A 17,511-nucleotide genomic window follows, 5' to 3' on the forward strand; every position below is an offset into this window, starting at 1 on the left:
CTGTGGCTACTCAAAGTCCATAAACATTAAGAGATCTTGTGCTGCTTTTATTAATTGTTCTTCCTTTACAGTATATATGTGTGCCTACTTGTGTGCATTTTACAATACAAGTAGCTTCTTTTTGGAAATACTTCTAAAACCATCAAACAAGGTTTTTTATTTTTTATTTTTTGAGACAGGGTCTTGCTCTGTCGCCCAGGCTGGGGTACAGTGGTGCAATCTCATTTTACTGCAGCCTCTGCCTCCCGGGCTCAGGTGATCCTCCCACCTCAGTCTCCTGCCTAGCTTGGGACTATTAGGTGCACGCTCCCACGTCTGGCTGATTTTTCTGTTTTTAGTGGAGACGGAGTTTCACCATGTTGCGGAAGCTGGGAACAAAGTTTTTATAATTTCTATGACATGGAACTTTAGGCGGAGTCTCTTTAGAAATACTTCTTCATTCTTGCTCTCCCTCCATATTTGGAGATTTGTTAACTTGTTCTTTCCTTAAGTCATCTTGGGTTGATGCACAGGTGTGTCTGGAGAGGAAGTACTGCCAAGAAAAGCATGGAGTTAGAGTTGTCAGGAAAATGGGCTGGAAGCACCTCCCTCACATGATAACTGTAGGATGCATGCCTGTTTCCTAAAACCAGTTCCTAAAGATAACTTTTGTTGTTGTTGTTGTTGTTGTTGTTGTTTTTGAGATGGAGTCTTGCGCCCAGGCTGGAGTGCAGTGGCCGGATCTCAGCTCATTGCAAGCTCTGCCTCCTGGGTTTAGGCCATTCTCCTGCCTCAGCCTCCCGAGTAGCTGGGACTACAGGCGCCCGCCAAATCGCCCGGCTAGTTTTTTTTTTTTTTTTTTTTTTTTTTTTGAGACAGAGTCTTGCTCTGCTGCCCAGGCTCGAGTACAGTGGCCGGCTCTCAGCTCACTGCAAGCTCCGCCTCCCGGGTTCACGCCATTCTCCTGTCTCAGCCTCCCGAGTAGCTGGGACTACAGGCGCCCGCCTCGTCGCCCGGCTAGTTTTTTGTATTTTTTAGTAGAGACGGGGTTTCACCGTATTAGCCAGGATGGTCTCGATCTCCTGACCTCATGATCCGCCCGTCTCGGCCTCCCAAAGTGCTGGGATTACAGGCTTGAGCCACCGCGCCCGGCCTTGTTTTTTTTTGAGACGGAGTCTCGCTCTGTCGCCCAGGCTGGAGTGCAGTGGCGCGATCTCGGCTCATTGCAAGCTCCGCCTCCCAGGTTCACGCCATTCTCCTGCCTCAGCCTCCCGAGTAGCCAGGACTACAGGCGCCCGCCACCATGCCTGGTTAATTTTTTTGTATTTTTAGTAGAGACGGGTTTTCACCGTGTTAGCCAGAATGGTCTTGATCTCCTGACCTCCCAAAGTGCTGGGATTACAAGCATGAGCCACTGCGCCCGGCCGAGAATATATTTTTAAGAGGCAGGGTTTTGCTCTGTTTCCTAGACTGGAGTGCAGTGATGTGATCTCTGCTCATGGCAGCCTTGAACCTGTAGGCTCAAGCAATCCTCCTGTCTCAACCTCCCAAGTAGCTGAGACTGCAGGCGTGCAACACCATTCCTGGCTAATTATTGTTTTTATTTTTTGTAGAGATGGTGTCTTGCTTCATTGCTCAGGCTGGTCTCAAACTCCTGACCTCAAGTGATCCTCCCATCTCGACCTCTTAAAGTGTTGTGATGAGAGGCGTGAGACACCATCCCCAGTCTCCAAAGACAGTAATTTCTTCAACCCGGCTTCACGTTTGTCCCAAAGATATCTCATCCTGAAAGATTCTAGCATCAGAGAAGCTTGCGTAATGCTAAAGCCCCAGATCCCCACTTTGAAGATTCACATTGGAGGTTCATGTTAGCTCTGGAAAGTTCTGAGAAGCCTTGAGAAAAGAAATCAGGCTGTGTGTGTGTGTGTGTGTGTGTGTGTGTGTGTGTGTGTATTTAATCTAGCATTTCTCAAATTCCTAGACTGTAGATATCCTTCTTCCCCTTTCTTGGGTGGAAAGTTTAGTAACAGGAGGAACGTTCCTGGGTAAATATTCTTCCAAGCTGTTGGTATCTTTGATGAAATAAATGAAAACAGAGAGGGCCTTGTGAGGAAGACTCAGAGGGTTTCATCCATCCTCTTCTCAATATAACATAATGATTGCTATACTGAGGCAATTAATTTTCTTTCTCTGTGTTTTTTTTCCTGTTTTCTGTCTATTCCAGGAAGAGGACTTTTAAATGAATTGATTTTTATTTTATTTTATTTTTTATATATTTTTTGAGATGAGTTTTGCTCTTGTTGCCCAGGCTAAAGTGCAGTGGGTGATCTTGCCTCACTGCAACCTCTGTCTCCTGGGTTCAAGCTATTCTCCTGCCTCAGCCTCCTGAGTAGCTGGGATTACAGTCATGTGCCACCACCCCAGCTAGTTTTGTATTTTTAGTAGAGACAGGGTTTCTCCATGTTGGTTAGACTGCTCTTGAACACCCAACCTCGGGTGATCCACCCGCCTCAGCCTCCCAAAGTGCTGGGATTACAGCCGTGAGCCACCGCGCCCGGCCATGAATTGATTTTTTAAAATCAACGGTGGTGGGCATTCTGTGAGTGATCACTGTGGGGGATGCTCTCGGACATATTTTTTAGATGAAAGGACTGTGTTTCAGAATTCCAAAAGTGTTTTAAGTGAATTTGGTATCTAGTGAGAATTGTTTTCTGATTAGCCAGTGGCATCATTTTGGAGGATGAGAACAGCTGTGATACCTGTGCAGGGAGCCTGTTTGTCTACTCCCTCAATTGATGGGAGAGGGCCAAGGTCACGGTTGGCTGGAGCAAGGAATTGCTACTGTCTGTATACTAGGACATGGCTCTGGCATGGGTGACCGAAGCAAGCAGGTTTATTATAATTCCAGTAGGATTAAATATTGGTAGGAGAAGCATAGGGTGATACAGGGAAGGCGTACCTGCTCACATAAAGCAGAGTTTTTTTTTTTTTTTACCTCAGCACCATTAGCATTTGGGGCTCGGTAATTCTTGGTTGTGGGGAGGGCTGTCCTGTGTGTTTAGCAGCATTCTTGGCCTCTACCCACTATATGCCAATAGCATGCCTCCTCCCCCAAGTCACAACAACGCAATGTCTCTGGACGTTGCTAAATACAATTGGTAACAGGTGGCCCCAGTGGAGAGCCACTGACTTCAAGCCTTGTAGTAAGAACAATGCTTGAAAACTTCAGGGGGTGAAAATTCCAAAAGAAAGACCTCTGTTAAGGGAAGCAAGCCAGTCGGCCTCGTGGGCCCATGAAATCCCCAGAGAAGTACATTACCTTCAGCTACTAGTTTTCTCTTCCATGTTTTCTAATGCTGGAAGTCTCAAAAAGTGTTTGCAAATATTAATATTTTAAATTTAGTGCTTAAAATGTAAAAATTTGGCCAGGCTCAGTGGTTTACGCCTGTAATCCCAGCAGTTTGGGAGGCCTAAGTGGGCAGATCATCTGAGGTCAGGAGTTTGAGACCAGCCTGGCCAATATGGTGAAACCCCATCTTTACTAAAAAATACAAAAATTAGCTGGGTGTGCTGGTACGCTCTTGTAATCCCAGCTACTTGGAGGGCTGAGGCAGGAGAATCGCTTGAACCTGGGAGGTGGAGTTTGCAGTGAGCCAAGATTGTGCCACTGCATGCTAGCCTGGTTGACAAAGTGAGACTCCATCTCAAAAAAAATTTTAAAAATTGACAAAATAAATGAGAAGCAGCAGCAATTATTGCTTATGGTTCAGAGCATTTCAGGGACAGTAGCTTCTGTGCAGGATTTAGGACTTATGCACAAAAATGTAGAAGGCTTATTCAGGTGACAAAGGAAAATTACTTTGAAGTTATTCTTTTTCTATACTCAAATCATCACTTCTAATGTAGGAAATCAATACTTTGAAGCTACAGTTTTTAGAGATGCTACTAGTACTCACAAAATGACAAAGGAATGCTTCTAAAGTTGGTATGAGTTTTACTCCTAAACCAGGAATCCCTTGTTACTAGTATTCACACAGATAAGTAACTTCTTAGTTTTGAAATATTAAAATTCATCAAACATGCTTCATTGAGGGGAAAAAAAGGCAGTTTGCCAAACAGTAAATACATTTATAAATTTTTTGTTTTCTCATTGTGAAGCTATTTGAATAAGCCGTTTCAAGCAGAAGCTATCATGGATTTTCCTGAAGTTTATTAAAAGTGACAGGTTTAGCCTAGACCCTTTCAGTATTTCTATAAACTCACTGATGAATCAGTAAGCTACCAGTACAAGGGTATTTTTTTTTTTTGAGATAGAGTTTCACTCTTGTTGCCTAGGCTGGAGTTCAATGGCACGATCTTGGCTCACCACAGCCTCCGCCTCCTGGGTTCAAGCAATTCTTTTGCCTCAGCTTCCCGAGTAGCTGGGATTGCAGGCATGCGCCACCACGCCTGGCTAATTTTTGTATTTTTAGTAGAGGTGGAGTTTCTCCCTGTTAGTCAGGCTGGTCTCGACCTCCTGACCTCAGGTGATTTGCCCACTTTGGCCTCCCAAAGTACTGGGATTACAGGCATGAGCCACTGCGCTCAGGTGGTGTTTTTTTTTTTTTTTTTTTTTGTTTTTGTTTTTTTTTTTTTAAGTTAAAAGAATGTATATCCAGTGGAAAACAGAGCTTGTACAAAAGTGCCTTCGACAGAATTGCCAGGATTGATGATTGTAGGAAATTTATTAGTATCTTCCTTTACAGATATACATTATGACCTTCAAAGTTTGTAGGAAATTTAAATTTCTACCTTCTTCCTTTTGTGCACATATGAGATTCTGAAAATGCAGACCTACACTTAACGTGGATAAATTTTGAAAAAAAAATTCTTTTTAGTGTTGTAAGAATACGGTTGGGACCAGGCATGTGACTCATGCCTGTAATCCCAGCACTTTGGGAGGCTGAGGCGGATAACTTTAGGTCAGTAGATCAAGACTAGCCTGGCCAACATGGTGAAACCCCATTTCTACAAAAATACAAAATTTAGCTGGGCATGGTGGCAGGTGCCTGTAATCCCAGCCACTCGGCAGGCTGAGACAGGAGAATCACTTGAACCCGGGAGGCGGAGGTTGCAGTGAGCTGAAATCCATCACTGCACTCCAGCCTGGGTCGAGACAATGTCTCAAAAAAAAAAAAAAAAAAGTTGGAAGTTAGAGTAAAAGCTCAAAATATGACTATAATTTCCCTTATCCTGTTTCATAGCCTTTTAAAGCTGGGAGTCAGGATCTGTGGTGGCATCCTTCTGAGCCTTTCTATGAATTTTACTTTATTTATCTTTATTTTTTTTGAGATGGAGTCTCATTCTGTCACCTCAGCTGGTGTGTAGTGGCACGATCTCAGCTCACTGTAGCCTCTGCCTCCCAGGTTCAAGTGATTCTCCTGCCTCAGCCTCCCCAGTAGCTGGGACTACAGGTGTGTGCCACCATGCCCAGCTAATTTTTATATTTTTTTTTTAGTAGAAATGGGGTTTCACCACGTTGGCCAGGTTGGTCTTGAACTCCTGGCCTCAAGTAATCCTCCTGCCTTGGCCTCCCGAAGTGCTGAGATTACAGGCGTGAGCCACCACACCTGGCCCACGCACTTGGCCCTTTCATTGAATTTTATGTATCTATAAATTTTACATGTCTGTATGCTTAAAACATATGCTTATTTTACTTTAAAGTAGTATATGTATTGTTTTGTGACCTGATTTTTTTTTTTTTTTTTACTTAATGGTCAATCTTGATTGTTCCACTTCAGTACTTACAATGACTCTAAACTCACTTTTAATCAGGGCATGGTACTCCATAAAAAAGGATGTACCAAAAACGATGTGAATGCACTTAACACTGTTGAACTGTGCATTTAGATATGGTTATGATGGTAAATTTTATGCTATGTGTATTTTTACCACAATTTGAAAAATGAAGGATGTACCGTAATTGTTACATAATCGTTTATATACCATTGTCATTTCCCTGTTGATGGATATGGACATGCTTTCTGGTGCTTTGCTACGTTACAAATAACTGTGCACCAAACGTTTTCGTAGATGTGATCCTCAATTGGGAGATTTTATTTCTGTGGTTTAAAATGTGGCCCCTGTGCCCTGAGATCAATGACATGTCATCTAGATATAGCACATAGGGCCCTTGCCCGTTTTTCTTTAGGAATAACTAAGGGAAGAGTAGGGGTTTTTTCTATCTGGATTTTGAGAATTTATTGGTTGTAGGTATGCTGTTAGAGAAAGACTATCCTGTAGTAATCTCCTTAGTTGGAGATGTTCTTTGATTAGCTTGTAATCTCAGTGGGTTCCTGGGCAAGTCCTGCCTAGAGCTCATTTTCACTTGTCCTTTACCAGATACCTATAGGGATGGTCAGCTCGGGTAAATTACCTGGTTCCTAAGGCTTTCCTGGCCCTGAAATGAAGAACACCCCGAGGGAACACAGGCAGATGATGGAGTTCTGATAGCTTTGTTAGGTGGCTTATTCCCTAACACAGTTGTGTAGGGGCCCCTCTGGGCAGAAGCCAGGCCTTCTGGTCTCATGTAGTGGTTTGGTATTTAGTAAACTCTTCTGTGTTTGAATTTTTCTGTGCAGAACCACGGTTTTGAAATGCTAACCTGAGGGCAGTCTTGCCCTTTAAATGTATATTTAGTTTTCTGAAGAGAAACAGGGGGCAGGTATTTTTGGAGGCTTTATATATTCAGTAAGTAGATACTCCACTGTTCAAGAACCTTCACGCTCACAGCAAGTCAGCACAATTCTATTTTTGACTCTTGAGCAAGAAAAAGAAAACACTGGTCATGTGAATCGGCTGGAGTTGCTTAATTTGGTTATTGTTCGATACATATTTACTTCCGGGGTAATGCAGCCCTCTGCCTCTCGTGTTTGGGGTGAGTTGGGTGGTGTGGTGGAAGAAGAGGGAAAGAAAGAAAATGGGTAGTCTGCTGCATCATTGTGGGACCTGTCATCTTCCACCTGGGCTTAACACAAAACCACAAACCAAAGCAGAACTCCCACGCTCACAGGAGGGACTGTCATGCAGGACTAGGCAGTATTGCTGGTTGTGGTTAGTGTCCTCTTCCCAATCCTAGGGCCTATCTGAAGGCTGGAGACCACACCGAGTCGGGGCGAGTTGCGGTCAGTGCCATTTCCTGAGGAAGTGACTGAGGCAGCCGGGCTTTGTGAAAGCTGCTTTATCCCTGCGTCCCCCGGGGCGGAGGGGAGCAGCAATAATATGCCAATGGCTTTTCCTGCAGAATTAAAGGAGCCCTCCCCAAACATCTTTTTGTTAGGTTAGAGCTTTGTCTTCATAAATTAATTCTAACTGCTTTCCTATTCTAGTTCTCAGAAAATGGAAAGAACAGAACTTCGTATCTTTAAGGATTTTCTGGGATTATGCGCTAATCTAAGTTATGAAAACTTAATATATTTTAAAGGAATTTACTTAGTTGAATAATAAACCACAGTCTTCGTGGGTATTTTATTTTACATAGGCAGACAGCATAAAACTTTTAGATAGTTCGGGTGGGCCGGGCACGGTGGCTCAAGCCTGTAATCCCAGCACTTTGGGAGGCCGAGACGGGCGGATCACGAGGTCAGGAGATCGAGACCATCCTGGCTAACACGGTGAAACCCCGTCTCTACTAAAAAAATACAAAAAACTAGCCGGGTGAGGTGGCGGGCGCCTGTAGTCCCAGCTACTCGGGAGGCTGAGGCAGGAGAATGGCGGGAACCCGGGAGGCGGAGCTTGCAGTGAGCTGAGATCTGGCCACTGCACTCCAGCCTGGGCGACAGAGCGAGACTCCATCTCAAAAAAAAAAAAAAAAAAAAAAAAAAAAAAACTTTTAGATAGTTCATTAATAGAGGAAAATTGAGCATTTTGGAACTTTCATGTGATTTTAGCAAACTGCAAATCAGTCAAATATTAAATCTGCTAACTCCATGTGAAAGTAATGAATCACTTAGAATGTACAATGTCACATTTCCTAATTTTATAACTATAAAATCAAATATTTTCATTTTACGTTTTCTTTTTAAAAATGAAAATATGGCTGGGGGCAGTGACTCACTCCTGTAATCCCAGCATTTTGGGAAGCCAAGGTGGGCAGATCACCTGAGGTCAGGAAGTCAAGAGTAGCCTGGCCAACATGGTGAAACCCTGTCTCTACAAAAATACAACAAATTAGCTGGGCGGGGTGATACACTCCTGTGACCTCAGCTACTTGGGAGGCTGAGGCAGGAGAATCGCTTGAACCTGGGAGGCAGAGGTTGCAGTGAGCCAAGATCATACCATTGCACTCCAGCCTGGGTGACAAGAGTGGAACTCTTATCTCCAAGGGGGGAAATATATATATATATATATATATATATATAATTCATAAATTCATACAGGCTGAGTATCCCTTATCCATAATGCTTGGGGCCAGCATTTAGGTTTTTTTGTTCCAGATTTTGGAATATTTACATTATACTCACCAGTTGAGCATCTCAAATCCAAATTTGGAAATCAAATCCAAAATTTGAAAGTTCCAAGTGAGCATTTGACTGTTACTTTGGCACTCAAAAAGTTTAGGATTTTGGAGCATTTCGGATTTAGAATATTCAACCTGTGCTTCTCCCCCACATCCCTTACAAATCATGTTTTCTCTTTCTGTGATTTTCTTTATTTCTCTCTCTTTTCCAAGCATTTTAGATATGTATGCCAAAGTAGTTAACACAGAGACTTAAAAAGCTCTGAAATTAGCTAGACAGAGATCAATAAACCCTCCCTGGGCGCTTCCTGTTTCCAGGTAACTGCCACAAATAAAGAGGGATGCTTGTTCCAGGTGCACCTGAAATTTATCTGGTTGTCTTTCTTGAGCCATATAACACATATCCATGTATTTTTACTTTCTCTATAAAATACAGTTAGTAAGAAAACAGCACTTACATTAACTTGTACTTTCTACTTAAAAGGATATTTTTCCAGAAGTGAAGTGGGTGTTTAAGAAATATAAACTCTTGACCGGGTGCGGTGGCTCATACCTATAATCCCAGCACTTTGGGAGGCTGAGACAGGCGGATCACTTGAGGTCAGGAGTTCGAGACCAGCCTGGCAAATACGGTGAAACCCCTTCTCTACTAAAAATACAAAAATTATTCCAGCTACTCGGGAGGCTGAGGCAGAAGACTCTCTTGAACCCGGGAGGTGGAGGTTGCAGTGAACTGAGATCATGCCGCTGCACTCCAGCCTGGGCGACAGAGTGTGATTCCATCTCAAAACAAAAAACAAAGAAACCCGAAAATTTGGCAAGGTGTGGTGGCTCACGCCAGTAATCCCAGCACTTTGGGAGGCCGAGGCGGGATCACCTGAGGTCAGGAGTTTGAGACCAACCTGACCAACATGGTGAAACCCTGCCTCTACTAAAAATAAAAAATTAGCCGGGTGTGGTGGCATGCACCTGTAGTCCCAGCTACTCAGGAGGCTAAGGCAGGAGAATCGTTTGAACCCGGGAGGCGGAGGTTGTGGTGAGCCGAGATTGTGCCACTGTATTCCAGCCTGGGAGATGATGAGACTCCATTAAAAAAAAAAAAAAAAAAAAATTACCTGGGCGTGGTGGCACACACTTGTAATCCCAGCTACTCGGGAGGCTGAGGCAGGAGAATCACTTGAACTCAGGAGGTGGGGGTTGCAGTGAGCCGAGATTTTGACATGGCACTCCAGCCTGAGGAGAGAAAAAAAAAATACATGCGCATATATTATATTTTAATAAATATATATTATGTATAAATAAATATATTATATATTATAAATACATATTTATAAAATATATATTTATAATTTATAATGATATAAATATATAACATATTTATATATATAATAAATACATATATATAAACTCTTAAATAAAATTAAGTACCCTGGGCAGTACTTAACTGTTACAGCTGTGTTTATCTAAATATTTGCTTTTCTTCTACCCAGAGGGCTGTTATTGTGCCTTTGACTCCAGTTTGATCCTTGTTCTTTTTTTGATGGAAAGAAGGTTCCATCATTATCTCCTTAATGACTTCTGTTATTTTTTTTTTTTTTTTTTTTTTTTTTTGAGACGGAGTCTGGCTCTGTCTCCCAGGCTGGAGTGCAGTGGCCGGATCTCAGCTCACTGCAAGCTCCGCCTCCCGGGTTTACACCATTCTCCTGCCTCAGCCTCCGGAGTAGCTGGGACTACAGGCGTCTGCCACCTTGCCCGGCTAGTTTTTTGTATTTTTAGTAGAGACGGGGTTTCACCGTGTTAGCCTGGATGGTCTCGATCTCCTGACCTCGTGATCCGCCCGTCTCGGCCTCCCAAAGTGCTGGGATTACAGGGTTGAGCCACCGCACCCGGCCTATTTTTTTTTTTTAAACCTTTTTTTTTTTTTTTTTTGAGACGGAGAGTCTGGCTCTGTCGCCCAGGCTGGAGTGCAGTGGCCGGATCTCAGCTCACTGCGAGCTCCGCCTCCCGGGTTCATGCCGTTCTCCTGCCTCAACCTCCCGAGTAGCTGGGACTACAGGCGCCTGCCACCTCGCCCAGCTAGTTTTTTGTATTTTTTTTAGTAGAGACGGGGTTTCACCGTGTTAGCCAGGATGGTCTCGATCTCCTGACCTCGTGACCCGCCCATCTCGGCCTCCCAAAGTGCTAGGATTACAGGCTTGAGCCACCGTGCCCGGCCTTTTTTTTAAAACCTTAAACTGTACCTAGTATCTCCTTGCCAAAATCCCAGTGACCCTACATTGCTCTGTTACAGAAATTCTTTTCCTCCTGTCCTCGCACTCATCCCCCGCCTTTTTTTGAGAAATTTAAAATGTAAGGAAGGATATGTGAATTACTTATTAAGTACTACCTGTATTCTCACCAGTCACGGTAATGTGACTCTGTGTGCCCGTTCTGTTCCCTTTCCCTGTCTTTTTCTCCATCCTGCCCTCTGGCTTCTTCCTCCTCCTCCTCCCCTCCACCTCTTCCTCTTCCTCAGAGCTTTCCACCTCTGCTTCCCAGTAGGTAAAGTGTTCCTCTCCTTCCTTTTTTCTTTTTTTTTCCTTTTTAAACTTTTTTTTTTAGATACGGGGTCTCTATCATCCAGGCTGGGGTGCAGTGGTGCTATCATAGCTCACTGCAGCCTCGACCTCCTGGATTCAAGCGATCCTCCCACCTTAGCCTCCTAAGTAGCAGGAACTACAGGCATGCACGCCACCATATTGGGCTAATTATTTTTATTTTTGTAGAGATGGGCTCTTGCTGTGTTGCCCAGGCCGGTCTTGAACTTCTGGCCTTAAGTGATTCTCCCATCTTGGCCTCCCTGAAGCATTGGGATTATAGGTGTGAGCTGCTGAGTCCAGCCTCTCTCTTTCCTTTTGTTTGAGATGGAGTCTTGCTCTGTCACCCAGGCTGGAGTGCAGTGGCGTGATCTCTGCTCACTGCAACCCCGCCTTCCGGGTTCAAGTGATTCTGCTGCCTCAGCCGCTCGAGTAGCTGGGACTACAGACGTGTGCTACCGTGCCTGGCTAGTTTTTTGTAATTTTTAGTAGAGACGGTGTTTCACTGTGTTAGCCAGGATGGTCTCGATCCCCTGATCTTGTGATCTGTCCGCCTCGGCCTCCTAAAGTGCTGGGATTACAGGCTTGAGCCACCGCGCCCGACCTCTCTCTTTCCTTTTAAAAGGAACCTGGAGGCCTGGTGTGGTGGCTCAATGCCTGTAATCCCAGCACTTTGGGAGGCTGAGATGGGCAGATCACTTGAGGCCAGGCGTTTGAGATAAGCTTGGCCAACATGGTGAAACCCTGTCTCTACTAAAAACACAAAAATTAGTTGGGGATCGTGGCGCGCGCCTGTCATCCCAGCTACTTGGGTGGCTGAGGCACGAGAATCGCCTGAACCCAGGAGGCGGAGGTTGCAGTGAGCCTTGATCGTGTCACTGCATTCCAATGTGGGCGACAGAGAGAGACTGTCTCAACAATGAATGAATGAATGGGATCTGGGACGCTTGTACTTACGAACATTTAAAAATCAGGTAAAATGGATCATGTTTTGTAGGTGTGATTAAAAAGACTTCTTACTGTTGGTTTTGGTCTGTGTTCTTGCGTGTGTTTTAAGGCTTTTTACCTAAAACAGGAATTTATTTATAATGAGTTTGACTCAGGATCTCTTAGAAAGTTGGTTAACCTTCTCCGTTCTGAGCAGCCCTCGTTTTGTTGTTGACGGTGCCATCCTCTTTCCCACCCTGGCCAGTCTGCCCTCCCTTCTGAAGCTGGATAAACTCCTGGGTTCACGTTTTCCTTGAGTTGGGGGAGATAGTTTATTATTTGGAATAGAACATTTCCTTCAGGCTAAGATCCTTTAGGAAAATGAAAGTAAAAGTACTAAAATACTAGCCACCACTCACCCATAGGCAAGGCTGGTTTACTGTGAAATCAAGAATATATAGTGTCTTGATGGATAGAGTGACAGAAGATGTTCTTTGAGACATTTTAAACATAAAGATTATGATATAAGAGCTTGAGTAAATTATTTTAATGTCTCCATTTCTCTAATCTTTCATTTTATCGTGAGTTAAAAATACATCTTCAGGATTTTAAAGCAAAAGAGTGAAACAACACTATGTCTCAAAGGGTTTTTCTTTTTTCTTTAAGAGTTCTGGCCGGGCGCGGTGGCTCAAGCCTGTAATCCCAGCACTTTGGGAGGCCGAGACGGGCGGATCACGAGGTCAGGAGATCAAGACCATCCTGGCTAACATGGTGAAACCCCGTCTCTACTAAAAATACAAAAAGCTAGCCGGGCGACCTGGCGGGCGCCTGTAGTCCCAGCTACTCGGGAGGCTGAGGCAGGAGAATGGCGTGAACCCGGGAGGCGGAGCTTGCAGTGAGCTGAGAGCCGGCCACTGCACTCCAGCCTGGGCGACAGAGCGAGACTCCGTCTCAAAAAAAAAAAAAAAAAAAAAAAAAAAAAAAAAGAGTTCTTATTTTTGTAAGAATTTATGAAGAAAGGTTGTTCTTGTGGTTACTTGCTTTGGCTTTAAACTCTTTTTGGAGACTATTACAATCTAAATTTAAAGGGTACTCTTGAAAACTTTGTTGTGGCCGGGCGCGGTGGCTCAAGCCTGTAATCCCAGCACTTTGGGAGGCCGAGACGGGCGGATCACAAGGTCAGGAGATCGAGACCATCCTGGCTAATACGGTGAAACCCCGTCTCTACTAAAGAATACAAAAAACTAGCCGGGCGACGAGGCAGACACCTGTAGTCCCAGCTACTTGGGAGGCGGAGGCAGGAGAATGGCGTGAACCTGGGAGGCAGAGCTTGCAGTGAGCTGAGATCTGGCCACCGCCCTCCAGCCTGGGCGACAGAGCCAGACTCCGTCTCAAAAAAAAAAAAAAAAAAGAAAACTGTTGAATTGACACGGAGTGTCTGATGTGATGGAAGCCCCGTAGACCTAGAACAGTATCTGTGATACGTTGCTGAGTGTGAAAATAACCTGTATATGTGTATGTATATTTATGCTTATGTATGCATTTAGAAATCTGTATCCCAAATGTTACCAGTTTATCTCTGGTGAGGAGGCCTCCCAGAGGCCTTTGGTTTCTGTTGCTTATACTTCTGGGTGTTAGAGCATTGGCAAAGAGCACGTAATACTCTTACAATAAAATCCAGGAATGAAAGAGGTACATTTGAACAAAGCGCTGCTTGTTGGCTAAATAAAGCGCTTCACAACGATACTACTTTGGCATTCAAGTTTGAGCGATTGTAATACAGAAGCAATGTTGGAGTAGAGATTTTGAATCTAAGAGGTTATGTTGGCTGAAGGTCCCCAAGTAGGAGTGTGGCAGAGATAGGAGGGGAATCATAATTACTGCAGTAGAACTCATACAAGAAAATTTAGTTTTCTGCTGCTGGTGGGTGAAATGATGAGACCTGTGACTGCTGTTTCTGTAGTACTCTGCAAAGAAAGTCCCAAGGAATGCTTGTCAGTTAACTGAGCGCAAGTCAGTTACTCTGGATTATCAACTCAGCAATTTCTGATTTGTACTTTTTTTTTTTTTTTTTGAGATGGAGTCTTGCTCTGTTGCCCAGGCTGGAGTGCAATGGCATGATTTCAGCTCACTGCGGCCTCCGCCTCACAGTACCAAGTGAATCGGCCTCAGCCTCCTGAGTAGCTGGAATTACAGGCATGTGCCACCACGCCCAGCTAATTTTTGCATTTTTAGTGGAGGCGGGGTTTCACCATGTTAGCCAGGCTGGTCTTGAACTCCTGACCTCGGGTGATCCCGCCTCGGCCTCCCAAAGTGCTGGGATTATGGGTATTTTGTACTTTAAAGAATAAAAAAAGAATAATTAGAAGTCTCTGTGAGTTGATTTAGATATCAGTGAATCTCTTGCTATTCTTACATTAATAGTTTGCTTTTAGAAATGAGATAACTAGTTGCCTGGCGTGATGACTCACACCTGTAATCCCAGCACTTTGGGAGGCTGAGATGGGTGGATCGCTTGCCCAGCCTGGGCAACATGGCGAAACCCTGTTGCTATAAAATATCAAATTAGCCGGGCATGGTGGGTCGTGCCCGTAATCCCGGCTCCTCAGAAGGCTGAGGTGGGAGGATCGCTTGAGCCTGGGAGGTTGAGACCACAGTGACTCATTATCACATCACTGCACTTCAGTCTGGGTGACAAAGCAAGACTCTGTCTCAAAAAAAAAAAAAAAAAAAAAAAAGAAATGAGATAATTGGAAGGCTATGTGAATTTTGGACCCACATGCTTATTATAGTGATCTATTAGGACTGTTTGAAGAGCTAACTTGTCACCTGTGAAGCGGTTGACTTATTTTGATATTTAGAGGTTCTTCTTTTGTTTCTCGTGGGTACAAGCCAGAGAGAGCAGTGGTTACATGAGGGTAGAATGAGTGGCGACTCGTTTTTACCTAACTGTGGATCAGCTGGGTGGTTCCTCAGTCTCCTCACTGGGCTGCTTGTGGCTTGTTGCTTGTTCTGTATTTGCCGTTTGTGGTAGTGAGATAGAAGAACCATGTTCTTCTGGTTCTAGACTCAAATTATGGAGAGAAGGAAGAGATGTGTCTGGCATCGTTACTGTGTTGGAATAACTTTGTGGTAGATTGCTGTGGCCTTATGGCCTGTCACTTGTCTTACATTCTTCAGAGCATTTATGCACAGGAGCATAAATATATGATTTTCATCTTGCCATTGAAAGTAGACTTTCTGGCTGGGCGCGGTGGCTCATGCCTGTAATCCTAGCACTTTTGGAGGCCGAGGTGAGTGGATAACTTGAGGTCAGGAGTTCGAGACCAGCCTGGCCAACATGGTGAAACTCTGTCTCTACTAAAAATACAAAAAAGTTAGCCGAGCGTGGTGTTGTGTGCCTGCAATCCCAGCTACTCGGGAGGCTGAGGCAGGAAGATCACTTGAACCTGGGAGGTGGAGGTTGCTATGAGCTGAGATCGTACCACTGCACTCCATCCTTGGTGACACAGTGAGACTCCATCTCAAAAAAAAAAAAAAAAAAGAAAATAGACTTTCCTTGGTCTAGGAAGAGTTTAAGTAATGGAATAAGTGAAAAGGATGTTCTTACTAATCAAATCCAGAAAACCGTGGCTCGTTGTGTGTATTAATTTGCTAGGCTTTATGAATATTGACCTCCTTATTCTTCCCTAAGGAAGTAATTAATCATTTGCCTTTTGTGTGGTCTTGATCTTCCTTTTACACACCTTGTTTTCATTAGACTTGAAGTCATCCTCGATTTTCAGGCACTCCTTGGCATTTTACGAATGAACTACCCTGCCAATTTTTCTAGGAATTTTAGCATATTTTCTAGGTTAATGTTGTTGTCTACTTGGAATATTTTAGAGATTAATGTACATGAACGTTTTGGGAGCTGGACATGGTGGCGCTAGTCCCAGCACTTGGGAGGTTGAGGCAGGAGGATCATGTGAGCCCAGGAGTTTAAGACCAGTCTGGGCTACATAGGCCTTGTCTCTGTAGTTTAGAAGAAAAAGCATTGTGGAACTCAGAGAAAAGTTACCATCCCACAGGAAAAGCCAAAAGAAATTGTGCCTGAACTCTTCTCCTTCTTTTCCCCCCATCCCTGTGGCACAGAGCCATTGGCAGAGACTCTAATTGGGCTTTTCTGTGTAAATTGTTGCTAAAGTTTGACCTAAATCGGCTTGCCCAACTTGGATTTTCTGCCAGGGTGCCAGTCACAGATGGTATTGGTGGCCTCCGCTGAGCAGTAGCTGCTGTTGTCTTCTAGGTGCTTGCAGCCTCTTCTCACGTTTGGCTGCAAAGGAACAGATGCCTGTCTTTAAGGCAGTATTTCCCAAAAGGGCATGCACATCTCCCAGATGCTGTTAGAGAAAAGAGAGTCCAGAGGTCAGATAGATTTGATAAATATTTTATGCTCTAGCCCTTCTTGGCAATTCAAAATGTGCTTTAATATGTTAAATCTCTCAAAGTGGATTGGGGATAAAGATTTGGGGAACTCTTGTGCAAAGAAACCAGTTTAAACTTTGTTTAACCGTTTGACCCTAAGATCTCCTTTGTTCCTAAAGTCTATAAACATTCTGGGAGACAGTGATGGACATGCCTGCCTGTTGGAGCCGGTTGAGGCTGGCTGCCAGTCTATACTCTACGTGTCTCTTCCCAGCTCTACCAGGACATCTGGTTAGTAGCTTGAAATGTATCCCAGTGGGAGGATCTAAGTCACAGAAACGGGCAAAGGCTAAAAATTGGGGTTCCCTACCCCCACACTCCTTGTTGCTAAAGGTTGCTAGCATGTTGCTGGTATTTATCAGCCCATGTTCCTAAAGGCGTCACAAGGGGTGCCAGACATTAGAATACAGTGCATTTCTCAAATCTTCACTTTTCTTGCTTTTTTTTTTTTTTTTTTTTTGAGATGGTCTCTGTCGACGAGGCTGTATGCAATGGCATGATCATAGCTCACTGGCAGCCTTGAGCTCCTGGGCTCAAGTGGTCCTCCTACCTTAGCCTCCCAAGTAGCTGAGACCACAGGTGCATGCCACTATGCCTTACTAACTTTAAATTTTTAAAATAGAAATGAGGTCTCACTCTGTTGTCCAGGCTGGTCTCAAACTCTTGGCCTCAAGCGATCTTCCCACCTCAGCTTCCCAAAGTGTTGAGATTATAGGCGTGAGCCACTGCACCCAGCCAGATCCTTGCTTTTCAGTGCAGTATAACTTTCTTCCCTGTTAAATCCAGCAGTGTGTGTGTGTGTGTGTGTGTGTGTGTTTTTAAGTAAAATACACATAATATTTGTCATCTTAACCGTCAGTGTACAATTTAGTGAAATGAAATATGTTACCCTCAGTAAAACTTTTTCATCACCTCCAAAAAAAGCTCTGAACCAAATAAATAACTCTCCCTTCTCACCTTCCTCCTGCTTGTGGTAACTTCTCTTCTACTTCCTGTCTCTTAATTTGCCTATTCTAGGCACTTCAAATAAGTGCAGCAGTTTTTATCTGGCCAATCTGCTGTGAC

At 44.1% G+C, this 17,511-nt stretch overlaps 1 protein-coding gene across 11 annotated transcripts in view; it reads left to right on the forward strand.

Moving 5' to 3' along the window:
• Nucleotides 1–17,511, forward strand: part of ZNF532 (zinc finger protein 532) — a 129,764-nt gene that overhangs the window by 18,926 nt on the left and 93,327 nt on the right. The gene's annotated exons all lie outside the window — the stretch shown is intronic.

The sequence above is a fragment of the Rhinopithecus roxellana genome, chromosome 21 (genome assembly GCF_007565055.1).
Source record: "Rhinopithecus roxellana isolate Shanxi Qingling chromosome 21, ASM756505v1, whole genome shotgun sequence".
In the NCBI taxonomy this organism is placed as follows: domain Eukaryota; kingdom Metazoa; phylum Chordata; class Mammalia; order Primates; family Cercopithecidae; genus Rhinopithecus; species Rhinopithecus roxellana.